Source organism: Sinocyclocheilus rhinocerous, unplaced genomic scaffold, assembly GCF_001515625.1.
Source record: "Sinocyclocheilus rhinocerous isolate Xijiao unplaced genomic scaffold, SAMN03320098_v1.1 scaffold3868, whole genome shotgun sequence".
In the NCBI taxonomy this organism is placed as follows: Eukaryota; Metazoa; Chordata; class Actinopteri; order Cypriniformes; family Cyprinidae; genus Sinocyclocheilus; species Sinocyclocheilus rhinocerous.
In genome coordinates, this window is record NW_015659400.1 from 12,731 (window position 1) to 18,382 (window position 5,652).

At 36.8% G+C, this 5,652-nt stretch overlaps 1 pseudogene; it reads left to right on the forward strand.

The window, feature by feature from the left end:
- The window catches only part of LOC107723782 (uncharacterized), a 7,964-nt pseudogene extending 4,079 nt beyond the window's left edge, over positions 1-3,885 (forward strand).
- The last annotated feature ends 1,767 nt before the right edge of the window (positions 3,886-5,652 follow it).

Genomic DNA, 5,652 nt, shown 5'->3' on the forward strand with positions numbered 1-5,652 from the left:
AAGACAGCTTACTGGATTACTATCCTCTTCCTGAATACTCTCTGTGTGGCTTGTCAGTAATAGTTCTCCACCATTCTTTCCCAATTCTAGAATAATGTCTGGATTGAAAGAAGTATTGAAAGATGCAGTACTGTCGGTGTTGCCAAGCCTATCTCCAGATGTTACCAGTCAACTGGTTGAGAAGCTCATGGATCAGGGAGTTGAGGGTTTGGATGATTTGATTCATGTAAAGGAAGATGACATTTTGGAGTTCATACGACCTATCCAATGCAGAAAACTTCTTAATGCCTGGCAAAGTCAAGGTAAAGATAAGGTTGTTTAATTAAAAAAAATAATAATATTGATAATTTAAAATGTTACATTGAATTGCAGTACTTTTTATGACTGATGTTTTATTGTATATCATTTACAGAAAATCAAAACCAAACTGGGGTTTTGCAACCGGTTGAGGTTCTCCCATTGGTTCCCTCTGAAGCCAGCACTACTCCTGATGCACCTCCATCAAGCTCCTCAAGCACATCAGCAAGCAGTCCAGGATCAACCGGTGTTTCACATTCATGGCCTGAAAATTTCAAAGTTCCCTGGAACTTAATGCCTGCAGGTATACAGAGTGCTATTGAGAATGGCCACAGACCTTCCCCAGCTGACCGACGACAAATGATTAGAATCCTTGCTGATGAAATGAGAAAACATGAAGAAAACCCAACCAGATCACAGTGTCTTACTGTTACTCGCCAAATAGTCAGGCAGTATACAAAAACGTTTGCCGACATGGTAGGTGACAGGCAGATTGGGGGTGGATATGCATCTCTTCTGACACAACTGAAAGTACGTATAGAGCATCTGAATCGAAAAAGTACACTCAGTCATCATAGGACCCAAAGGAGTGAAACTGGAACTACTAAAAAACGAAGTTCCACTGATTCATATGGCTGTACAAGTTGGCAGCCTACTCTTCCACCTGGTGAAAGTTACGAAAGTCTTGAAGTTAAGCGTCAAAAGATGGAGGAGATACATCGTCATGAGGGAATCTCTGGAGCACAAAGAGGGGACATTTGTAAACTCATGAAGGAGACCTATTGCCTCCAGCGTCAGATGATCAATTAAATCCCATCCCCTACAATTGCAGATTTAAGAACCAAATGGCCGTATCTCTTCACACAAAGGCATATATATGGCCATTTTGAGATGCTTACTGACAAAAAAGTGCACAGACTTTTGGAATCGTCTATTCAGGAGGGTGGACCAAAAATTTTGGATGTTGAGCGTGGAAGGGCAGGTTGTGTGTGAAGGAGAGCAACCCAACATTGTATCTGGTCTTGCAGCACTGTTTGCCTCATTCTACAATTTTAACCTCCAGTATCAGGAAGAGGCAGCATGCACCCTTGAGTTTGTTCAGAGGTTAGACACTTACGCTTTTGCCACTCATATATACCAAAATCATTTTCAGAGGTTTACACCCACCTGACTTTATATGAATCGTGTTGCTTTCATGGGCATCACTGAATGTTTCTATCTATTGTAATAGTTGTGTATGAGTCTCTTGATTGTCCTCAATTTAAACAGATACAAAATACAGTTACTGCTGGACATGAGTCAAATATCCAGAAATGCTGAAAAAGCAAAGATTCAGGAGGACCTGGATTATTTTTCTGAAGATCAGTGGACAGTTTAATGACTCAGGACAAACAAGAAACCCTTAAACAACTATGACAAAACATAAAAACTCATTGATTGTTCAGGTAACATCATACAGTATTAAGAATCGGGGGTGTAAACTTTTGACCTGGGCTATTTTTAGAAATTATGTTATTATTCTTTGTATTCTTTGGTGTTAACCTTACTTCCGTGAAATAACTTGCTCAGGGCAGGACTAAATAAAAAAATAAACCAAATAAACCTTACGTGTTGTTCGAAACCCGTAAGACCTTCGTTCATCTTCGGAACACAATTTAAGATATTTTTGATGAAATATGAGGGCTGTGAGGCAGTGTGTGGCATGACCCAGATCTGGCGTAATGACGTCCTCACGCCGGATCTGGGTCAGCGCCGCCACACGCTCGCGTCATGGTTCTGTCGTGAACGCACGTTCACAAGTGACACTGTAGAGACGAAAATGTGGAATAAAGTCGTTATTTTTGTTTTCTTTGTGCAAAAACGTATTCTCGTAGTTTCGTAACTTTACAGTTGAACCACTGATGTCACACGGACTACTTTGTCGATCATCTTGGAACTTTTCTGGACCTTGAACGTGGTAGTTACCTTGCTGTCTATGGGAGGGTCAGAGATTCCTCATATTTCATCAAAAATATCTTAAATTGTGTTCCGAAGATGAACGAAGGTCTTACGGGTTTCGAACAACACGAGGGTGAGTAAATAATGCCAGAATTTTCATTTTTGGGTGAACTAACCCTTTAACTAACTTTAGCATTACCTCCATTTTACCAATAAAGCTGTTCCTTTAGGAAAGAGCTCATTGCTACAAATGGAAATATACATTACGGTATTTCTTTGTTAAAGATGAACCCTAAGTGTTTGTTTGGCTAAAAGAAAATTAAGTAATGAACGATGTGAGTTCAACGTAACTGTTAAAAGACAGTATAAAGTTTGTGCAGGAAAGTCCTATGTATAAACAACTAAATAACATCACAGAAAAAGACACCGTAGGTTTTTCAAATGTTTTATTAATCTCTTTTTTTTTTCATTTTCAGGTCAGTCTCTAAGCAACCAGCGGTGGATGTTGAGCGTGGAAGGGCAGGTTGTGTGTGAAGGAGAGCAGCCCAACATTGTATCTGGTCTTGCAGCACTGTTTGCCTCATTCTACAATTTTAACCTCCAGTATCAGGAAGAGGCAGCATGCACCCTTGAGTTTGTTCAGAGGTTAGACACTTACGCATTTGCCACTCATATACACCAAAACCATTTTCAGAGGTTTACACCCACCTGACTTTATATGAATCGTGTTGCTTTCATGGGCATCACTGAATGTTTCTATCTATTGTAATAGTTGTGTATGAGTCTCTTGATTGTTCTCAATGTAAACAGATACAAAATACAGTTACTGCTGGACATGAGTCAAATATCCAGAAATGCTGAAAAAGCAAAGATTCAGGAGGACCTGGATGATTTTTCTGAAGATCAGTGGACAGTTTAATGACTCAGGACAAACAAGAAACCCTTAAACAACTATGACAAAACATAAAAACTGTCATTGATTGTTCAGGTAACATCACACAGTATTAAGAATCGGGGGTGTAAACTTTTGACCTGGGCTATTTTTAGAAATTCTGGTATTATTCTTTGGTATGAACTTTGTTAACATTTCTTCCGTTAAATAACTTGCTCAGGGCAGGACTAAATAAAAAATAAACCTTAATTTTCTAAATTCCTCTTATTTTTCCCAAATGTTCAGCTTTTCCAGATTCTGCAAGGGGGTGTAAACTTTTGAGCAGCACTGTATGTTAAAATTAATTTAGTCACTAACCTAACTAATTTCTAAACGCTATTTTTTAATAGCAGAATATAGTTTACAAAGACAAAATGCAAAGTTTTGTTTGGTTCCATGTTTTCTCAGTGGAGTGCGATGACTGTAGTATAAAATTGCGATTTCGGTGTGATAACTATATCCAAACAAATCCTTGAAACACATCTGGTTGAGAGAGAGAGATAGAAATAGGCATAAACATAATAGTAATTTTTGTTGTTTGTTTTCTGCCTTGTAGACGCTTTCTCGACATCAACCCGGAACGTGGATCAAAAACCAAGAAAGGGAAGGTGACTTCAAAGAAGACTGGCCAAGTTGTGCAGAAAAAGAACACTACTGTGAACCCACAGGTTTCCTCTCTTCTGAGAAAACTTGCAGACTTCAAATGGAATTTCATTTAGACACTTCCACTATCCACTGTAATTGGACTAAAAGGAAATAAGGTTCCTGCATTGTTAATGATGTGCTGTTAACTGTTAATTGCAATAAAAAAGTACAGCTGGCATTTCCGCCAACATATTTATGTAATGCATTTTTTCCCCTCCTGACTTTCTTTTTTTTTTTTTGCATAATTTTAAAATATTTTAAAACCTTTCCATTCGTTGAAAGTTAATTAGAGCACTTGATTGTTAATGTTCAAGTGCATTTATTTCATACAGCTGACATTTCAGCCAACATTTTCAGGCAATTTTCTGGCCTTTGTCCTTAAGAAATAAACGTTTTAAATTCTAAGAATTTTGTTTTCTATTTGCATTTGAGACTACTGTTATGGAAAGAGTCATATTTTCCAATGTTTTAAGGAAAACAATATTCATACAAATACAATTTATTGCAATATATAACATGTAATATTGTAAGATTAAGTGGCATAACAGTAGAATACAGTACTAAATCATAGTTCTGTAAAAATACAGTAATTTGCTGGCAACCCAGCTGCCAGTATGTAAATTGACAGTGAAAAGTTTTACAGTACACACTGTAAAAAAAATAAATAAATACAGCAAGATACTGTATCTGGCAATTACAGTACAATACTGTAAATGTTGTTTACAGTTGTGGTTCTGTAAAAATACAGAATGTGGCTGGCAACCCAGCTGCCAGTATTTTACTGTAAATTTACAGGGAACAATTTTACAGTACACACTGTAAAAAAATAAAATAAAATACAGCAATATATTGTATCTGGCAATTACAGTACAATACTGTAAATGTTGTTTACAGTTGTGTTTCTGTAAAAATACAGAATGTGGCTGGCAACCCAGCTGCCAGTATTTTATTGTACATTTACATGGAAAAGTTTTACAGTGCACGATGAAACATGTTGCCAAAGTATTTAGGTATGTTTAAAAATAAAATGAAAAACATTTATCTTGTTTTAAACGGATGCGAAGGAGCTTGTGTGTTTGCTTGTCACCTCAAACAGCGTCTCAAATATTTAGATGAAGTTAATGTATCTTTTAGAAAAATATTTTCAGAGAAAGACCCTCGATTGTATTCAGTCATTAAAGATGGTTCGGGCAGATAGGTCTGTGCCTCTGTGGGTGGAAGCATCCTGTTTCACATGTGTAATTCGAGAACTGAGCCCTTTACTACCATTAGGCTATGTTGTGCTTCATTTAAAAAGTGTGTGTAAACACAAATGGTGTTTTCACATATGGAGCAAATCTAGCCGTTTAGCTGTGCATTTACTGAATGAGCACTGTGCTACGTCCGAAGTGGCTGCACTGTATTTTATGTATAACAATTTTCTATTCTTAACTCTTTTAATTAATTTTAAATCAATTTTTAAATCATTTTAAAAGTTTTTTTTTAAATTCCTTCTTTTACTGTTGTGACTATTATTATTTTTTTATGATTATTTTACTTCCTTTTATGTAAAGCGCTCTGAATTACCATTTTTTATGAAATATGCTATATAAATAAACATGCCTTGCCTTGCCTATAGTCCTGGTCATCCTAAATACTAGTTACGGTCAATGAGATGAAGACATGCAGAGGTAGAGAACACAACAAACATACCCCTTTGGGTCATGAAGCACCCTGTCTAACACAACACACATTCTAACCATTGTTTGTTAACACGTCATTAATTGAAATAATAATATGTGTTCATTTCTGGTCTGTCTACGAATCTGCTGCGAGACACAAGGCCTCAATCTTACTATTTC